This window comes from Molothrus aeneus, chromosome 2 (assembly GCF_037042795.1).
Source record: "Molothrus aeneus isolate 106 chromosome 2, BPBGC_Maene_1.0, whole genome shotgun sequence".
NCBI lineage: Eukaryota > Metazoa > Chordata > Aves > Passeriformes > Icteridae > Molothrus > Molothrus aeneus.
Window position 1 is genome coordinate 3,424,134 of NC_089647.1, and position 22,706 is coordinate 3,446,839.

Below are 22,706 nucleotides of genomic sequence, written 5' to 3' on the forward strand. Positions count from 1 at the left end.
GTCATACCCTGGGGGAAACTGCATTGTCAGATATATTTCAATTATGGGTTAAAATAAATTGGTTGCTTTTTAAACTGTACTGTAGTAGTAAGATATCTAAAATTACCCAAGTGATTTGCCTGTATTTATTTTTTCCTACTGAAAATCAGCAATATTTTTGTTCCTAAATCATTTGTGATTTTATAAAGAACAAGTAAAATAAAGGAAATTCTAGCAGTTTAGCTACACCACTTGTCATTGCTGCAGGACCAAATCCACAAATCCAGCCTGCAGGAGCTGAAACAGACTGCATTCATTAAACAATCACACCAAGAAATATTCATAAATTTTCCCTAGATCACTGATTCTTCACCTACTCTATATGCAAATATTTTTCAACACACCAAGCAAAATCCTTCTGCTTACTGACAATTTTTAAGCAGCAAGAAAAACAATAGTCCCAAGAAAGAATGGGGGAAAATTAACAATACTTATCCATAGCAATATACATTTCATTAGTAGCTATCATAGTAGTATCATGATCATCTTTTTTATTCCTTTTCAATTAAGAAACTGAGGAACAGAGAGATGATGTCATTCTTGAAAAGTCAGAAATTGATAAGCAATCTGACTTCTATGCCTGATGCCCATCCAGGGAGACAAAACCTCATTGTTCCTTCCTGAAAAGGCTAGAAATGTTTAAGGAAAAGAAAATCAAATTAGCACACTATCTTGGAAACCTTTTGTACTGTAAAGTGCACAGGATACTAAATAAAAATAGCTGGGTGGTTTTATTTTTTCCTGCACACAAGCTTTAAATGACTGTATTATTTATCACAGCGATCATGAAGACTTCACTAAAAACTTCATAACTATTTAAATATTCATCTTTTTATCCCCTGGAAGATTTTTAGCAAAAAATGCTGGCAGGATAGTGGGTACAGATAAAAGTGCATGAGTCATACTCCCATGACAGAAAAAAAAAAGTACTTTAAGTAACTTCTCTCTTGTCTGCTTTTGAGTATGCAACTGAGCACAGAGCAACAAATTAACTTACCTTTCAATATTGAAGGAGAACCATGAGACTACTCAGTATTCTGTGATGAGAAATAAGGGTTGAAAACAAACAAAAACCCCAAACATCTAAAGTATCTAATTCTCTTCTTATAAACCACAATAGCTGTTGGCCACAGGTTTCTCTACAGACATTTTCTACTATTCATTGCACATTTTGAAATGTGCATTAAAAAATTTATGACATTGCTGGGCAACCAGAAGAACACACAAGAGGTTCATTTACACACAATTCCAGGGCTGAAATAAGAACTTTATGCATAATCTTCCAGTTCTAGAATGCATATGGAACAATTCTACAGTCCAAAACTTGCTTTCTTAGAACCAAATTTAAAGGTATTAATGAGGATAGGATGAGGTGAATCTGAGGACAGATTTGAAGATTTCTAAAAAAAGATTTACCTGTGGATTTTATGCATGTTTAAAGAGAGGAAAATCCAAGTTTTGGCAAAAACCTTACAAAGCACAGATTTATTTCATTTTGAGTCCTCACTCATCCGCACCATCAGGAAAGGATACAAGCACATGGATCTTTTCTATATTTTCAGTATGAAAGTTACAGCCAAGAGAGAAGTGTTCAATATGTTTCTGCTATCCAGAACAGTTCTGCTGGAGACTGAACTGAATTTGAAACTGATCTCAGTAAGCAGTCCCTACTATTTTAACTTCCATTTCTTCTTCACTTTATTCAAATTCTTTCAGGAGCTAAAGGAAATATTCTGGAAACAAGAAAATCAGCATTGCTCCTCTGGCCATCCAAGGCATATTGCCCTGGGTATGGGATTTTTTAAACTATTCTGACTGAATTTTGGGTCTTTTTATGCATCCATTTTGTATCTTTATAGCAAATCTCTGTGTAGGAATAGAACCAAAGAAAAGTCCAGTCAATCAGTCTCTTATACCCCAAAGAAGAAAATGTGTTATTTAGTCTTCTAAAGGCCTATTTGATGAGCCTCTCTACATTTCTGATATGCACACAGAGGTGACAGCTCTCCCTGCTGTACCATACCTAAAAGTTTTAAAGCAATTATCCTCAGAAGACTTCTTAGAGATTGAAAATGTGGGAATGCTACTGCCTGCTTTGAGTGGAGGGGTGTCATCAATCCAAATTTACCAATGGTGGCTAAGGTGCTGTGAGATTAAATAAATTACTCTAAAACATACAGTAAATTGGTAAATTAGTAACATCAAGAAGTGATTTACAACTCTTCTTCAAAATATCTTTTCAATTTTATTTGAAAAAGTTATAAACTTGAAAACTAAATGTTCAAGTTCTCAGTGAAAACTGTTTTAGGGGATTATGAAGATTAGCAGTTGTTGAATTTGACAAAAATAAATAGGCAGTCATAATTTTGGATTTATTGGCATAGGATTTAAATTGTTCAAATTAGATACTGGTGGGGGGAAAAAAGTTCTTTGCATGCTACCATAAGCTTTAAATCCATTTTGGATACTTTTAGTCTTGACAGACGAAGTTTCTGCTCTGTTCCTCATGACTTTATGACTGCCAACCACACTTCTTGAGGATTTCCATTTTTCCACCAGCAGACACATGAATCTCAAGATGATTGTTTGAAGAAAACATCATTTTACCCTCTCCCCAAAACATATTTTAACCCCTCCATGACCTGATTTTTTAAAAAATCTGAGTTATTCTTTCATACTACAAAAGAGAAGAGTCCAAGACTTTTTTAGCGCAAAATTTATAGATTCCATTAGAGCTTGAAATAAAGGCCTATGAAGTAAATATGGTGGAGAGTGTTTATGGAAATTAATTCAGATTAAACTCCTAGGAATGACAAGATTTTTCAGAGAAAAATCTGTTAAATTTGGAGTCCCAGCTTTTCCTGAAAATCTGCCTCTTCTTAAAAATACCATTTTTCTTCCTCCCAGGATATTAAGACATTTTAGGCAACTGAGCCATCAAACCAGTAGAGTTATGTGGCACTCATGGCTGAGCTGGGAGCTGAAATTCCCCCATTCATTCCTTTGTTCAGGCTATTTTTGAGGTCTTGTGAAAGTCAGGTACTAGTTTTCCCATCTCTTACTTGCTGGCTGGAATGCAGTAAGCATTTACTTATTTCTGATTTCTGACATTATTCCTGACTTCTTTACAGCCACTCTGTCCCAGGGACAGAACAAATCTGCCCAGACACAGATGACCAGCAAAGTAAATGCAGCCTGTTTGTGAAAGAATAAAGAAAAATAAGCATTAGAGTCCTATTAAGCCTAAAAACATTAGGTTTAATGCCAGTTTGTTTCAGTAATCTTATCATTTTGGGTTTTGTGTCATAAGTTCCATTTGAAAGCCTGGTGCAGGACATCCTTTTCCTGTATGGGCAGTCCTGTTTCTATATTCTGTAGCTTAATTTAAAGCTTTCTCATTTTCTCTGTTATTTAGGAAGGCTATTCTATTTTAGCCCATTATATTAATATATTGGATTGAGTCTGGCATGGCTCCCTTTGCATATTAGTTATTCCACAAAGAGGAAGAAGGAGGATAAAAGATAAATGTCAATAATGGAGGAGAAATGTGATGATATCTGAAAATTTCAGTTCAAGCATTGTTACATTGCTCTTCAAAGCTTTCCTGAAAATTCATTCCAGTGAAATGCAATGCTGGTTATCTCACACCAGGCTTCCCCTCCTTCTCTTAAGGACATGATAATTCTTTTTTTTTGCTCTACCTTGTCATGAGAGTACCGCAACAGGCATTAAGTGATCCCTCTTCAAGCATGCACAGAACTCATGGGGGTAGAAAAGGCAGCAATAATTTCTATCAGCTGGATATTCTGGATTCCTTTGCTAGTTGTCAGTACTACTCCAGCCTTAATTATATTAATTAATTATATATAACTCCAGCAGATTATACACATATTACATTTTCTATATAATAGATGCATGAAATGCTTTAACCTTAGCAAAAGGAAGGCACTAAACCCTTATTTTTGGAGGCACTGAGGTGTCTCCACAATCCATGTTCATATCAGAATGTGCATCTGAAGATTTCTTCTTAAAACTGACTAAAAACTGAAACAGCTTTGTTTAGAAATTTCTTTCTGTTAATCCAACTTCAGAGTGCACCTTGCTTTTTAACTTGTTAGCACTGGCAATAGGCATCCAAAATGGACCTCCAAAGCTGGAGACAACCAACAGTTTTAGGAATTTGAGCAAAAGGATTTCTGCACAGGCAAAACTTCTCATTTTTATAGCTCTGAACAGCTGCATGCTGTACTTGCATTCTCTAATCACTCCAGGTGATTCCTTGGTAGCTCATTCCAAATAATAAGTAGATTATCTTAACTTCAGAGCTCTAAGTGACAGACTCTCAAAATTAAGGAAAACAAAAGTTGGAAAGATAATACTTTGGTTTTAAAAATGCATTGCTTAAGCTGTTTCATCACAGAGGAGACTATTAGGTTACCTCATCTGAAGAAAGGTAAATGCCAAATCAGACAAATCAATGCTATTAATATTAAAACTATTTAATAATGTATTGTTTGGATCCTTCCCTGCCGTTGCTCCTTGCAGTGCCTGGGACTTCACAGTGGCAGTAATGCAGAACAGAGAGGCAAAGCAGTTTCCATGACAACAGAACTACAACTTGATGCATGAGACATAATTAAAGGTCCAGAACATCTGCCTAGCATCCCAGCTCTCTTCTCATTGGAACACTCCACGTCATGGATCACGTGGGTGACCAGGCACCTCTACTCTGCACACTTTTGGCTTTCCCCAGTCATGCTGAAGAGCAGAAGTAGAAAATGTTCTCCTAATTAGGGAGTTCACTCAGCTTTTAAATAGAAGCCAAACTGCTGAGGCAGAATCTGTTGTTTCAGAACTGCCTCTAAAGAGGGACGGGTGGGAAAATAACATTAAAAGACAGAGAGAAGTCATAATCAAATATTTCCTTAAGTGGCCTGGCTTTTTCAGTCTTGGAAATATTTTTTTCCTTAATTCTAGAGGCTGAAAAAAATACATTGCTTTTTCCATCTGCCTCTGCTGCTTCTCACCTCTTGCTGCTTCTCACAGGTGCAGCAAACAAGGCTTGAGCAGCAGCACATCCCTTCCAATTTGGTGGTGAAAGAACTGGGCTGCATCCTGACACCCACATTTCCATCCACACAGCACCACACTGCAAGGATGGCACACTCTGCCACCCAATGGGGTTTCATGCTTTATGGAGCATTTACTACTCTTAATTGCACACAGCTTTAAATTCATTAAAATTGCAACAGCAAGGGAAATTTCTCACTTCTATTCAACTTCTTTTCTTGTCCAAGCAAGAGAAGTGAATATTAGGAGTCTTACGAGGAGCAGCTGAGGGATCTGGGGTTTTTCAGCCTGGAGAAAAGGCTTAGGGGAGACCTTATTGCTCTCTACAACTCCCTGAAAGGAGGCTGTGGGCAGGTGGGGTCAAACTCTTCTCCCAAGTGATGGGACAAGAGAAAACAGCCTCAAGTTGCAGCAAGGGATGTTAGATTGGATAGGAGCAAAAAATTCTTCACTGAAAGAGTGGTCAAGCATTGAAAGAGGCTGCCCAGGAAAGTGTTGGAGTCACCATTCCTGGAAGTGTGCAAAAACCATGGTTATGTGTTATTTGTTAGCATTCCAGGCCTTCATTTTGCAATCTAAACAATGTTTATGACCACAGCTCTTTGCACATCAAGGCTTTCATTCACTCACAGCAGACTTGAAGAGTATAAACTTCTATTTTAGCACAGTTATAGTACTGCTGTGGTTACTGGACTGATTCAGTGAATGGCAAAGCAGGAGATAGTGGCTTTTTGGAAGTACAGTGCATGGAAGGGATTTTTTCCCTGCTGTCTTCTGACTCCAGCAGATGCAGCATCATCTGCTGCTTTGCAGAACACAGCAGGAAATGTGCTCTTTCAAAGGTGCCTCTCCAAACTAAATGGATTTCCTCTGTCTAACAGCAAAGGCTTTTTCCAAACACTGCATGGATTAATATTTTCCAAAGGAAAGGTCATGCAAATCCTTTCTAATGGGAGAAGAATTAAGAGACTTAAGTGACCCAGCTGAGGAACAGCAGCTCCCACAGAATTAGTCAGCAGTGGTTTCAGCTTAGTTTTTGACAGTTCTAAAATATCCATGGTATTTATACTCTGCCTTCTCCAGGGCCAAGCAGGGTTAGTGGGATTCCTGACCAGAGACTGAGCACAGACCTTCACCCTTTTAAAGCCTTACTTAGGCTTTAGGGTGAGAATAATGTTTGCTGGACCCCTGAATATCTCTTAATACCACATTTTCAGGTTAGTGGAAAGGTGTCATGCTTATCTTTTAAATAGAAGCTTCCTGACTTTTCTGCTCAAGCACACCATAGCTCCAAGTTACATTCATCCTCCCTTTCAAACCATTACAACATTTTCCAATATATTCATTTCCTTCAAAACTAGAGGAACATTCCATTCCCGATTTATCTGTATCACTCTGTTTAAACAAAAGCACGGCAGGAACCAAAATCTGAATTAGTGTCCAGTAAGCCCCTTAAATTGCATTTTAAAAATATGCCAACATTAGCACAAGTATCTGTCTCTAGATGACACAGCAAATGTTACAGTGAGGTCTCCTTAGTAAGACATCATTATCCTGACTATCAATGACCAATATTCATTAGCAATGGAATAAAATATCACAGTGTACTATGTATATTATGTATAAAAAGGTATATCAAAATTATAGCTAGTAAAGAAACACTGTGGTGCAGTAAATTTGACTTTTCATAAAGCCTGTCCATGTCTTTGTTAATTCACAGAATTCAATAAACCTCTGTAAGTGTCCAAGTGGGTGGGGAGATTTGGTAAGATTTTAATGTACTGTAGTGACAGCCTTGTTCACCATGTAATTAAGAAAAAAATAATCAAGCATTACTTTAAATATATGGTCAAGCCCACTTACCAGCTCACAGTGGTCTGAGATGGATTTTTATTTCCATGCACAAACCAGCTTGCATTAGTGCAAAGTAAATCTGCTCATTTAAAATCATTTGTAATAGTAATGATTTCCATTTTTAATGTCAAGAGAAAAATCACTGGTTGCCTGCTCCAAAGAGCACTTAATGTCCATTACTGCACAAGGCACAAATGAGTTTGCAAATTTAAGCAGACTTTTCAGCAATAGTTATTATCTTCAGTCTCTCTGGACAGTGCAGGTGGGGTAAGAGCCATTGTCTTTTTATTCATAGGCATAAAAGCACTTGAAAGTCTTTAAAATACCAAGAGCTTTGATATTTTTAAGACTGCAGGGCTATTTAAACACATAAAAATTAAAAATCCCCTCCATGCACTGTACTAGAACTGCCATAAGTTGTGTTGACACTGACTCTTATAATTAATTGTGTCTCTACTTCTTCCCTGGAACAACCAAAGGAGTGGCAGAGTATCCCAGAGTGGATGATGAGAGCAGCACATCTGAATGGATGAAGGAAAAAAAAAGCTGGCAAGTTTTATAATGGCTCTGGGTGCCTGGGTCTCCAGCAAAGCCAAAAGTGCAAACTCAGAAAATGCTGGAAAAAAAAAAGGTGGGAAAAATATAAACAGCAAGGGCTACATCAATAACTTACACTGGAACAGTCATAAATACTGAGGGTGAATGATTTGCTCTTCATCTTATTAAAAAAAACCAAACAAACAAAAAAGCAAAAAACAAACAAACAAAAAAAAAAAAAACAAAAAACAAAAAAACCCCCCACAAAAACAACAAAAAAAACCCCAAAACAAAACAACCAAACCAAACCAGCAAAAATGGGTTTAAGAACTGAGGAGCACTGAATATTAACACTGCATTCTTTTATATGCTTATTATATCTGATCTTCAGTACAGGTTCTTTTGGACATCAGAGATATCCCTTGACATTTGAACACCTTGGTACCCTCACTGTGACCTGTGAGTTGTCAAATTACTGGTAAAAAAGGTTCAGAGTTAAATGATCTGTAGTTCTGCCCTCTGGAGGGCATCACCACAAATCTGTGTAACTTCTCAAAATCCCACAAACAAAACTGGGCTATTTTATCAGTCCAGGAGCCACACAAATTTTTCTGTTACTAAGTCTAATAAAATTTATTTTGTAGTACCTGTGATCCTGGAATAATTCCTATTTTGAATTGTATTTGAATTACAACTGCACCCCTGTTGCAGCTGTGTGAGGCTCAGATTCCCACACTTCCTCCTGACTGGAACTCTTGCTGAGGATCAGATATTGAGAAAAATTAAATAACCCCTGCATCTCCCAAGGTCACTGCTGCATTTCTTGCCAATGACTAAATATGCATCCAGCAATCAATAACATTATATTCCCAAGGTACATGCTGTTCTTCAATTATGGTATTTAGATGGAGGGCCTCTCAGTATCATCTAGCTCAATAATACTTTTCAGATCTCATTTTATACAAACTTCTCCTGCCAATTTAATGTTGGGGAAAAGATCTGTATTTTCTGTAGGTTTCTTGTATAACCTTCCTTCCCCAGAAGCTTTTTGTCATGTTCTGATTTCTCATTATTCCCAGAAAATAATTAATTTAAATTTGACATTATTGTGTCAATTTTACCTTCCGAAAGAGCTTTCCTCCTGATCTTTACAGCAGCCTTAGCAAAGAGCTGAGCTTCTGCCAACAGATGAACTTTGGTGGTGTTTTTACAGCACTATTATGTCCTCCATGCATGAAACATTAAAATTATGACAGGTTGCCAGTCTGGAGGCAACAGACTGGTTTCAATGTTTCAATGCCTCAGAGGTGCCATGCCAATCAATTCTCCTGTCTCCCTCTTACTGGTCATAGAAATATGCATTAATGAAGGGTGAATAATTAAAGAGAGGGAATGAATTACAAGGGACAAGACAATGTCACAAGAATGGGAACTCAAAAGAGAGGAGTTAAAGGATCCAGTCTACTGAAAGACAGTAAAATTCACTTTGTGCCACTCACAGCAGCCACACATTTCCTCCTCACCTGCCTCATTTTGGCAATTCAAAGCACCTGGCTGGATCTGAAGATGACAGAAGCTGATCTGAAAGGCTGCAGAGAGATGAAAACTATTTCTCCACACAAGCCCCGCAATATTCAGGAGTATTTGCTGTTCCTGACTTCACAACAGAGCAGCCCTCCCAGTCCTTCAGAAGCACCACAAAAGAAAGAAGTTTGTGCCCTGCAAATGCCAGACTGAAGTTTCTACAGGAGACACATGAGGGGAGGGCCTCCTTCACCAGGTAAATTGCTTTAAGCACACTTTAAGTAAATAGCTTTAAGAGCTCCTCCTATCTCTCAAGGGAGACTGGGGATGAAGGAAATTACAAGGAAATACTGTCAAGAAATTCTTCAGAAAAGAACAACTTCTACCAGCTCATCAGAGCATGTCTGTCTAGGTTTATGTCTAGAACCATGTAGATCCACCTGGAATACACATCTAGAAAAGATGATAATAATAATCACCATCATCTCTCAGACAGCGATATCCTGGATCCCCTTTGTCTTTAATTCTCTGAATTATCCAGTGAAAGGCAAAACAAATTCTGGAAGGATTCTCTGTCCTTATCACCATGTTCAGCTCTGTTTTGATGCCTCAGGTTTTAGCTTTTATATTTTTCACATTCTGTACTCTTTAAGTGTGTACTTCTGAGCTTCATATTATGGGATGGTAAGCTCTCTTCACAGAATAGGGAGACAAAACAATTCCTTCTCTAGCTGGGGACTAAAGACAAGTAATCTAAAGTTCAGTCCCAAGAGCATAACAATGTGGACAGAAGAGAGAAAAACCAAGAAAGATGGGACTTCATGGGCTAAAGCTGTAACCGGACAATTAACTCCAATATGCAAATGGACCAGAACTTATAACAAAAAAAGTGTGAGACCTCATGACCAGTCATCCATTTTTTGTGACCATTTTGCATTAATTAGAAGTGTAACCCTGCTGCCCAAGGTGGATCCATTGAGAAGATCCTTTTAATAAATCCCTACTTTATTCTTTAACTCTGTCCAGCCTCTGTTCTAGGTCAGCCTTCACAAGGCATCAGTTTTTCCACCTACTCCTCCCACAAGTAATCCAGAAAGTCCCTCAGCCACGTCTCAGAACAAAGAAAAGGCTTTTTTTTTCTCTCTTGGAACACAGAAACACTGGTGGCAAAGCCCATGGAGGCTGAACCAGAACCACTGCCATGGTCACTATAACTCTCTCTCTAAGCACAGCTCCTTTCCATATTCATGGAGCCAAATTTGGTTCTGACTTTCATGTACTTGCAAGGTAATTCTGTCTCCTGGAGAAAAGTCAATTATGGATAAAGTCAAGGGCAGTACAAAATACAATACAAGGCTAATGCAATTACGGATTAGGTTCAGGTATTAAAACCAGCCTAATAAGCCAAGTAGAAAGAGCTAAAGTCCAAACTAAGCATGTGTAAATTCTGTACTCAAAACCTATGGAGTTTATCACTATCAATTTTTAAAAGTGGAAAAAAAAACTTGGATTAATGTGAAATACTGATAAAAATAATAATACAAATGTTTTTCCAGTTAACAGCCAAACTATTTTTTTTCACCTACTATGGAAACAGAACCAGCATGATATTCTAACATATACCTTAGGAAAAAAAATTACATTTTTCTGTTGGGGCTTCTTTTTTGTGATCAAAAACCTCCATATTTTCTATTCTATATCTAATAAGTAAAACATGTGTTTATATCCTGACACAAGACAAACATTTTTATGGACGTGGAATGCAACGAATGGAGTAGATGAAACACATAACAATGGATGCCACTGCACTGTTGGATATTGGGAAACAAGATTCAAAATAGGGTAGAAACAGGGGAAGTATTAAATGTGGTGATTTAAAGTAAGATTAGTTTACAGCCAAGAGAACTAATTTGCTGAGGCATTACACTGTGGCAGAGCAGAAAACAAACTTTACTCTTCTTGAACAAATTTGCTCTTATTTCCAAGAAGTTTCCTAGTTAGAGACCATTCCTGGGCCACTGAACTTGCTAAAAGTCTAGCACTGTTCTCAACTGCTATCCCAAGAGTGCCTTTTTATACAGAAAATCTTATTGTGCTCTGATGCAGATTTAAATATTCATTTTTAAACAGAAGTTAGTTGCAGGGATCTGAGATAATGGATTATTTCATTCACAACTGGGTGGAAGTCTTTAGTGGATGTTTATTTCCCTGCAGATTGTTTTCCAGCATTTGTTTACAATTATATGGCACTGTTAGCAAAGAAATTATAATTTCCACAGAAAGCAGACAACTGAATTTCTCAATAACTGAGATCTTGGCACACTGAAGAATGTGAGAGGCAGAGGGAAGTGCTATTGAACATTGAGTGAAATTCCTGTCTTCTGTGCTTAAAGTGAGTTTATAAAAAAAACCTTCATCCTTTTGAAATGACGTGGCAGTAATCTTGCTTTGAACCTTTACATGTGGGGAGAGGGGGACAGGTTCTGCTTCAGTTTCTTTTGGAGCTGTGGTTCAGTGACATTTGTTGGATTACTCAGCCACACATTCCATTGCAATCCCAGAAGGACAGGCAACAGCATTCCAAAATTTGTTTACCAGCATTTTAACTTCTAGTGAGCCACTTAGTGAAGACCCAGCAATTATTTATGAATTCCGTGTAAGTGCCAGATTCTTTCTATTCCAAATCAACATACAAGAATATGCTCAAATTCTAAGTTAAGAAAATAGAATTAAAATCCCAGCAATCTGTACATCACCCCCATTTTTCTAGAAAGTTTTCTCCCTTTCCTTATGTCTTTTTTTAGGAGAGGTATTATGCAAGGTGTAACAGGTTTTTCACTAGAGCTTTGACCACTCTCAGTATAAATGCATAACAGAAAATGGAGCACAAAGATGAAAATCTCATTGGGATGGGATTCTGCAGGCACTTATTACACTAAACCAGAATTACAACTGTGCTCCCCAGGAATTACCACACCTGCAGAACAGGGCTGTAATCAGATTTAAAGGATCATTACTTTTACCTTCTCATTTACCAAGCTTCAGGCTCCTTTGGAGATATGTGGTAAGTAATACTGCCTGAACAAATACTGCTCCTGGCTCTGCCACCTGAAAACTCTGAATCTTGATTACCTTCAGCCCTTCTTCCTGTCTCCAGATATCTTATTTTCCTTTGGGTTTCTGAATTTAATGTAAAAACAAAAAACAAGTAACCAAAACCCACCATATTTGGTTATAATGACTTTCAGGCTATCCATTTTCTCTCTCCTGATTTCCCTTGTATCCCACTGTTCTTAAAGACAAATATCTATGGATATATCCTTTTTAACCCCCAGATGCAATTTACTATGCAAACTATATGTTTAAGATAGATGCAAACATATAGATGCAAACTATATGTTTAACATAACAATTTTATTGCTCATAACAATTTTATGCATATAATATTTGTTAAGCCGAGAATTAATTACAATTAGGTACAGGTTATTGGTGTTCAAGTTCAAGCTCTAGTGTTATTTGTAACTCTTCTTCATGCCTGTGAAAACATAAATCTAAAGATGGCCTATTTAAAAAGGGTTATTATTGAACTGCTTTAGTTATGATAGAGACCTAATTCAGTAAAGTTGAAGCAGGGATTAAATGCACTTGAAAAGGTTGGTTTGATTTCCTCACAAGGAAAAAGGGAGGACAGTGTTGTGCTAATAGCAATGATGTTCTTATATACTAAAAAAAATTGAGGGAATCACAGTGTTTAACTGTTTTCTGATCTTACCATTGACTCTAAAATACTAAGGAAACACGTAAAACTTTTGCAATGTAGCATAAAGTTAATCCCTGTAAGGAGGTAATGAAGCTGCTAATGTTTGGCTAACTACCATCCTTAGCTAACACAGCTCTGCAGGCACTGAAGAGCAAATGACTTCCCTCAGCCTCACACAAAACTGATCATTTATTTCTGCAGGGCAGCACAGGCCAGGAGGAATATCAGTCAAATCACTCTGGTGAGGGCTGCCCTTACAGAAGCAGAGCAGAAAACCAAAATATTGGCTCCAGTTAACAGCAGAGAAGACACCTACACTCACAATGAACCCCTAGAAGTGGTTTTCTGCCTGCTTGACCTTCTGAACTCTCCACTTAACCACTTCAAGCGATTTCCTTTATTTAGGCTTGATTATTCATCATCCCATGGCCAGCCCTGGCAGGTGAATCAATAAATGTATATATGTTCGAGTAAGTTCCCACACAAAACAAACTAAAGGAAAACAAGCTGGACACCTCAAAGTGAAAATACACTCATTGATTCTCTCCTGATTGCTATTAACTGCTGCACACTTGGTAGGGACTGCCTCAAGCATCCTGCAGCCTTACAAGTCAGCAGGGGGCCACATAATGTAAGACATCAGGTAAATGAACTCAAAAAATGGGTTTAAAAGGTGGTCACAAGAAGAGGAGAGAGCAGTAAAATTTTCAAGGATAAAAATGTGAAAGAATGACAGTGGGTAAGTTAAGATGCAAAAATTTATGTTGTCATAATACAAAGTGCCCAGAAAATCAACTTGAAGACCTTTAAAGTGTGCCATTCATCTAAAATTAAATACCACATTCAAACAAGCTAAGACACTGTTGTGAAAATGTGATTAGATTGTGTGGGGCAAGAAAAAGCCTGTTAGCTGAGTTCCTCCCCAGGGAATGAGGGCATCTTATTCAAGTTGTTTTTGCATGTTTGCTATCTCCTTTCAGAAACAAACACTTGTCCAAGTCACAGGTTGGCCCAAAGTGACCACCAGTGATAACTGACTATCATAAATGAGAAATAACAACTGTTTACAAAGCTGACAATTTTCTTAAGGTACTTAGGTAACCCTGAAGACAAATGGGCTGTGATGGATGAATGCAGTGCTGCAGTTCCCATTGTGAAATCAATGTAGACATAGAATGGTTTGGATTGGGAGGAACCTTAAGGACCATAATCCTGACTACCACTACCATGATCATCACATAATTACCATGGTTTCCACGAGGTTATGGGTTAGAAGAACCTTTCTAAGAAAGACCTGCTCTGGAATAATCAAATAATACAGCTCTGCACCTCTCAAATGTGATTCTTTATTATCTATGAAGATTCTTAATGAAGAACCAGATCCTCATGTGTTCAAGCCTTCATCCTGTCTTACTCATTTAACAGCTTTTACAACCAGTGGAACCCCTGAAGAAAATTACCACACATTTCTTCCCCATTCTCAAATCTTCCACAAGGTGACCAGGCTCTGTTTGGAATTTGGGTTGGGACTGGCATTGCTAGAAAGGATTTATCTCCTTTTCAGAAAGTAGTTCCAACCAGGTAATTTTTCTAGATGAAGTCAGCAAACTAGACATCTAATACCTGGGAATATATTGTCTATTTTCTTATTTTAGAAAAATAAGTGTGGATACATAAAACATAAAATTAAAATTTTTAAAGATGATGCACCTACTTAAAAACCCCCAAAACCTTAAATACAGCCTAAAAAGAGAAAAAGAAAAGCCAAACCAAAAAACAAAAACTCTGTGCAAAGCTTTGATTTATAATGTCTTTTCATGGAATCTTGAGAGAGTGCAGAACATAATAAAAATTGTCAAAGCCATTACAGTACACTGTGGTGGAGAAGTCTATAACAAATTGAAGAGAGCTACAGGGAAAAGTAATTGTTGCCTTGCATTGGAGCAACATAAAACCTGTATCTCCTAAGTGATACAAGATATTGGAAGTGGTAATGGATAATTTATATCTGTGAGGAAAAAGTTTGACACAAGCAGAGACAAAAAGGCTCTAAAATTTAGTTGGTAATAAGTTTCTAAAAAAAATTAAGCTTTGGACAAATCAGGTATCAAAAGCCTTGGAGCGAGGCAGAATACTACTGCTGTGTTCTGATGTGATCCTCATAAAAATGGAAGTGATTTAATGCTCCATTTTTACTCAAATAGGAGATAAGAACACTAAATTATTAGAAAAGTGAACAGCAACCATGTTCTGTATTAAGTAGCCAGATAGGCTGTGTGCTATTTCTGCCTGTAACATCTCTGACTGGCGAGCACATGGATATTTCATTTTGGAAAGTTGAAGGAAAAATAGATATTGTTATCTACTCCTTTCCACTGCAATTGCAAAAGCATCTCTTCTGACATTGAAAAAAAAAAGTGTTTGGTTTGAAAATGTAATGGGTTAAAAAAAAATTATTTTCTTTATAGCTAGCTTATTAGTTTTCTGCTTTATTTTAAAATATAAAATAGAATACAGGTGAAAAAGTGGGTACAACAATTACACCAAATCTTACTTGCCTAAAATGTCCTAAAACATTTCCATTTGACATTCTTACTGTCATCGTGCTTCCATCTGTGGTTAATGTTTTCAACTTCTCAGTTTCAATAAAGAAAGTACAACTGGGCTTCAACTTAATGAGGTCTTACTGAAGTTTTTGAAGTGAAACATTTAACACAGAGAATTAGCTGAGAGTGGAATGCTGTGTTAAGAGGGGCAAATAGGGACAGGAAATACTACCCCCTAGAAGTTAGAATTTCCAGTGTTAGAAAGAAAAAATATCACTGAGGAAATCTGGGAATCTGGGAAGCTGTGAAGAAAAAACTGAAAAAATCCCTGAAAAATCTGAAGCACAGAACAACTTGTGTTTTAAAAAACATCAATTAGTATGGTTTTGATCACTGAAGAGGAATGAATACTATTTTAAATTTCCAGGAGGGTGTATGTATTATGTGTATTTAAGTTGAAGACTGAAAGAAAACTGGTGTCAGAGGAATCTGATTTCATGGCACTGCATGAGAGTCTGTAATTAGTCATGTGTGATGACTTTCCCTATTGTCTGATATGGAAAAGGCAACTTTTTTTACCATACATCAGACATACTTATATGAGGAATAAAATTAACAGAATTAAATAAACCCCTCAAACACATAAACGCTACCTGTAGTGTGGCAAATTCCTTGCCAAAAGTTCTCATCACAAAAACTTACATATAAGTGATTCAAAGTGCTGTAATCAGATCAGAAATCCCATCTGCTCTGCATTTCTACACAGACATTGTTTTCCTACCACTGAGGACACACCTATGGGCTTTTAGGATATTAGCAATTTCAGATTTCTGTTCAAAGTGGGTATGAAGTCACAGTACAGGGTTTCTCCCCATCCTTGTCTTGAAATTTGAAATCACTATCACAGTACAAAATAATGGAGAAATAATTCCTAACTAAAATTGCCAAGAAATAACTCCTAACTAAAATTTTCTCACTTGTCACCTTTATTCAAAATAAACAGACAGGTTTTCTGGACATTCATGTTGCCAGACCCATGAGCCAGATACAGACATCCCAACACAGGAAATTCCAATGACACGAAGAAAGAAAATCAAACATTGGAACAGATTGTCCAGAGAAGTTAGCAAATCTCCTTCTGTGGTGATTTTCAAATTTTAACTTGTCAAACAATCTAACTAAAAGTTCAGAGAGCTCTGAACCCACTCAGGCTCTGCGTGGGTGTTTGGACCAGATGATCCTCAGAGATTTTTTTTCCAAACTAAATTCCTATACAATTCTATGAAACTATCCAATGAAAGAAGTGGGCCCTGAGGGATTAGTGAGAAAATAAGAAAGCTGTCAGTGATTCTGTTCTCCTTGTGGAGCACAATTCCAATTCCAAATGCCAAGTTGCTGAGAAGACTTTCCTTCATCTCCTGAAGGATGTTACAGAAGGGGTCAATAATGCCCCAGAAGGAAATTATTCACAAAGAATTAATTTCTCCATCATTCCTATTGTAAATATTGTGTATAAAGCCTGCAGGCTTGGTTTAGGTTACTCATCAGGGAACTTGTGGACTGAACAAGGCAGCACCAGTGGGCACCACCATTTCCATGAAAACTTGAATTTTCAAGTTCCTTGGAAGATGGTGTCTGATTAGTACTGGAGTATGGAGTAAAACAAATCCTGCCATGAATTCTCTGGGTGGGGTTTCAGGGTGTTGAAGAAACAAAATATTATCAAGATCGGGAGTATGTAGAGAAACTAACAAAAAAGACATCAAATATTTACATATTCTGGCTGCAAATAAGATAAATACCTACAAGGATATCATATAAAGAATACTTTTGAAACTAAAATTGATTTTAAACCTAAGTGTAGCAGGACATGGGCAATTTGTCACAGCCCTTCAGGCTCATTTATCTGCAATGTTTCTATAATTTAGCACTTTAGTCAGAGTTCATTGAGTTAATTTAAAACACCTTTTATAAACGTGCTTTCAAGGAAAAAGAACTGCTGCTGGTGGTTATAATTCTGAGTTTTACAATAAATGTTTGAAAGTACTTGCTGTGCATTTGAAAATCCAATCATCTCCTCAGAAGATGGCATGAGAGACACACTTTTAAATTACTGAAAGATTGTTCAAGGCATTTATTCAGACATCAGAAGCAACAACACACAAGGTCCTTTAACATATAAGATGCATCAAGAGTGTATGTGATGTAAAACTTCTGTCATGAGCCATCAGTCTAAATAATTTTAATGCAATTTATCAAATGATAGCTAAAACACATTCTAAGGAAATCACAGAAGTATCTAGAAAGAACTTGTTATACAAAAGAGAGGCTATAATTACAGAGCTGGGTTTTTTTGGTAATTCTCTGCCTTGGCCATCATCCTCATTTCAAGCGATATTTAGGTGGGTGTGCTCACTGCTTAAGTTTTATGGCTTAGTTTTGTTTTCAACAAGTACCCAAAATCTGAAAATCTACTCCACTTATTTGCTGATGCAATGAAAACTTTGGAATCTTTGGAAAATTTCCAAAGGAAAGAAATTAATGCAGCTGAAAACAATTTCTTGGTACTTCCCTGCTGCTTTTCTTCCCTGAGCAGTATTTTTTAGGGACATGGATGGGAAATTCAGGCTATCCTTGGAAAACTTGCATTTCATACCAGGGCCTCCTGTTATTTAGCAACAATTCCAGTTTGGGGTTTTAATCTTAACTTTAGGTACAAAATGTAGTTGGCTGAGTGGACTAGACTGGGGATAATCTACAGCAGTATTGGAGAGAGGTGAAAATATTGGCTTTGGGGCCTGGTATCTTCAGCAAATTCCTGTGTCCCCCCAGGACTGAAATGACCAAAGAATTCTGATTGCTGAGGACTCTGCCCACAATCCCACCCTTCTTGTCTCAGTCCACATGTAAAGGGGTGACCTTAAACATCTATCTGAGACACAATTAGGGGGACAAATGCTAATTTCATATTTAAGTGCAGAGTTGGAGTGCCATGAGAACACCAACAGCTTATTTCAAGGGAGTGGATACACTGGCACTTCCTTTTTAGTTCCAATTATGGACAGCAGCACTGGTTTTCACTCATGGCATGCCATTCTGATAATTATTCTCTCTGCACTGCCCCTGCCCTCCTGGCTGAAAAGAAGACTGAGATATTCCAAGTGTCAAAATTCCATTTTTTAGCACTTCACCTCTAATGCAAAGGATTTGTCCACTGACATGTGGGAACTTTTCATCAAAGCAGGAAGCACTTCTGAAAATCTGTAGTGGATTGTAAAACTCCCCCATAAAGCTGCTTTCAATAGCAAAATCTGCTACTTCAATCTCACACTTGCTAATAAAACTCTCAGGTACAGCAAATAAAAACAAAGCAAGTCCATCAAAGTGGCACTGAAACTCCAGACTGCAATTTGCACTCAATTGCCCTGTCATGAATTGTGAGGTTTTGTCCTAATCTCTTGATATAATATCATGCCTTGATACAAAGTTCCAATAACAGAGCATGTTTGGATGCTGCTTCTTTTATATCACTGTGTCATTTAAGGTAAAAGAAAGCCTTATTTTACCTTATTTAACCTGTTCATTTGTTTGCTTTCCTGAATTAGAATTAAAACAACCATGAGTGACAAATAACTTAGAATGAAATTTAAGGCACATTAATTTTTGATGATTCTCCCACAGTTCATTTTAATTTGGCTGTATGCATCATTTGCCTTCTTAATTTTTCCATTTAGTGAATTTATAACTAAACAAATCTCTAATGCTTTTTTTAAAGGGAAAAGATATTGAGCTAGTACTTTCTTGTATGGAAATCACTGGTCATTTACTTACAAGTAAAGCAGTAGGCAGTGTTAAAGAAGATTAACACAGAATGCACTCTGTGACATGGAAATACATGATTATTTTTGTCTCCTACAACCTCTCTTCTTGCTGAAGGTAAATACTTTTGTGTCTACTATATGAACCATAATTGACATCTAATGTGTGGGAGCATGCATTTAATTTGTAATCAAATGGTATTTACTGAGTCAAAACTAGTTAGTCTTTGAAGGAAAAGTTCTACTAAATCTGTGGGTTTAAGTTTTCAGTAATGATCTAATATTGTACTAGTTTTCCAAACTCTCTTTTCACAAACTTTTGCTAGAACAAGCAGGTCTACAGTGGAAGAGTAAAAGATTTTGAGGATAAAAACCCTCATATAGTAAATATGAAAATTTCTTAAATGTCCTTTTTCCTCTTGAGTGCAAAATAAATAAAAATCAAGCTATCAAGAGCATTTATCTAGCTGTACAAGAGTGACTTACAAGAAGACTTCATTCCATTTGAGCCTATTCTTACAAAATTGCATCTGGCACTCAGCTGCCAGAATTTCTATTTTGACATCTTGAAAGTACATAATATCACATTGTTCTCAGTGTGAAAAAGTGTTTTCTAATCAGCAAATTTCCCTGTTACACATTCCTGCCTGCACTTGCCAGCCCTTTCCAATCCTTGCAGCCAATTTACTCTTAGACAGCTGTAGAATAATTTTAAATGCATTGGAGAGAAAAAAATCTGAGGGTCTCCAAAAATCAGTAATGTTGGTTTGGCTGCACATCAGGTGATACCTGGGTGGTTCCTTTAGAGGGCTTTTTGTCAATGTTATTTTTATTAACAAGTTCCAGCCCTGCAAAACAAACCCTAAATCCTTCTTTCTTTTTTCTTTTTGTTCCTCTTCCTAAATTCCGAAGTGTAACAGCTAATGAAAGCAGAAAGATTATTCAAAGCAGTGCTTTGATCTCATGGTTAACATCCATCAAACTCTTTGAGAGTCTTGTGTCAGCCTGATTTCTCCTCTCCTGCTCATGAGTTTCTGTGAAATAATTTCTTGAAGTGTGGTCTTGATAAAAAGAGCCATGTACAACAGAGAATGGCAAAAACATGACATTTCTAAGAACTAAAAATAAAATTGCGTCTATTAGGAGAAGACTCAATTCTAAAACATTAACATTTTATCACCCATTCACTTGAGCTTCAAAATTAAATTCTGAGCAGGTAATTATTATCCATTTATTTTAAGTCTGCTATAAGAAAGACAAGTAGTTTCTATAACTTTTGATACTTTTTTTCCTAGAGGGAGAACATTTGTTAATGCTGACCTTTTCTTGAGGAAGGTTTTGATTTTGACAAACCGAGTATTTTGTTTGCTTTTTCTTTTTTTTAACAGATAAGTATCTTACAAAAAATTTGAACCAGATCAAATCTACAAGTTATCCCTCTCCTGGCTGAGGCCAGTGCAGTTCTATCTCCAGGCAGAGACTGGGAGAAGAGGTTTTTCCATGCAGCCACAGAGGATCTGCCCCCACCAAAATCTGGTACCACTGCTAAGAGCTGCACAGAGGTTCAGCTCCACTGCACACTGAGGGATTATTTCCAACCTGCAGATTGATTTGTCATGTTCTGCAGCAGCACCTTTTGAACTCTCAAGACTGAGAGGAAGGGCAAAATGTAATATTCTCATAAATCTTGAAGGTTACTCCTTGCTTAACATTTTTCCGCTGTGTACTTGGAATTCTCTGAATAAAATAGGGACGAACACAACACTGAACTTTGCTGATCCAATCTGCTCTGCATGGATGGTCACAGAGCATTCATTAAAGTGGGTTCTCTGAAGTTTCCTTCAGCCATGCCATTTACAGCTTGGTTCTACACCAAAGAATTCACCTGAGATTGACTTTCTGACATTTATCCAAATACAAACTCTAAAAAACCTTTAAGGATTTTTTTTGTATTACAATTTTAAAAATCCATTTGAAGTTATTTCCAAAACCAGATTTGCAGTACAAGTATGCAGAGCTATTGCCAATGGCACTAAGCAGTGTCAGAAATAATTCTAAACTAGAGTGGCAAGCCAACAGAAATAATTGACTTCAGGACAACTAAATGACATAATAAATACTAAATTCTTATACTCTTATAGGAGAGTGATGCATCACCAAACTCACTGAAACTTTTCACACTTCACAGTTTGCACTGTACACTTAAAAATTAAACAAATTTATAACTATTCATTAAAATGCACTAATTCAGAGAGATCAGCATATTATTGCTGTATTTTTGAGTGGTTTTACATATATGGGTACATTTTACCCACAGCTGCATATATGTGTGTGTGTGTGTGTGGTGTGTGTGTGTACATATGCACATACACATTTATAAGTACATGTGACAGACTGTCCTGTAGATTTTTTCTCAACTTCTTATATCCACTTAACTTCCTTATGTTCCAAGCAACATCCGTTTCTAGACCACATTGGCCAGTGATTTCCATGGAATCATTGAATTGTTAAACCTGGAAAGGGTCTCCAAGATCACTGAGTCCAAATGTCAACCCAACACTGCCAAGTCCTCCACTCACCCACGTCCCCAGAGCCACATCCACAGGGGTTTTGGTGCCACCCCTGCCCTGTTCCAATGCCTGACCACCCTTTCAGGAAAAAAATCCTTTCCTAATATCCAACCCAAACCTCACCTGGCACCACTTGAGAGCATTTCCTCTCATCCTGTCCCTTGTTTCCTGGGAGAAGAGACTGATCACCCTAGGCCCAGCCATCCAGCTAGTTTTTCACCCAGCACAGGCTACACCCATCCATACCATGGGAAGCCAGTTTTTCCAGGAAAATTCTGGGTCAAAAAATCAGTGATAAAATCAGTGTCAAATCCTTTAATAAACTCTATCCAGACAACATTCACAGCCTTTCCCTCCGCCCTCCTTGTCATAAAGGGAGCTCAGGTGGGGCAAGCAGCACCTGACTTTCATAAATCCATGCTGACCAGGCCTAAACCCCTTGCTGTCCTGCTAGTAAAATATTTCTGGACAGTATTTCTATTTTCATCTGCTCCAGAACTGTGTAGGCTTCATGACCTAAGTGGAGAGCTAAGGTAAAATGCATTCTTTTGAGAGCCATCATGTCCACACTCTTAATGTAGAGTGAATGGTTTGGTTATTAATGCCTAAAAATGAGGCCAGTACAGGAAAACATTTTCTCATAGCACATTTCAAACCTAAATTCATATTGAATCATACACTGAAAGATATAACAGGGTAAAAATGCCTACAAAGTAGCTATCATAAAGTCTTGTATTACTGAGTTCCTAATTAGTCTCTGAATGTAAAGTACAAAATGTGTCAAGTAGCTATTAAAGATAAAAAAAAAAAAAAAATCCCAGCATAGTTCTCCCAATAAACTTGTGGGGTATTCAGGCAGTTTTGTAATGTAGCACTGTAGGGTGTCAAGGCAGCATGCTGAAAATTACCAGGATGGAGCAGAATTATAAACCCTGGTGCAATCTGATGTACTTTGAGGGGATTTCTGGCCTGGATTCAGTCCTGCAGA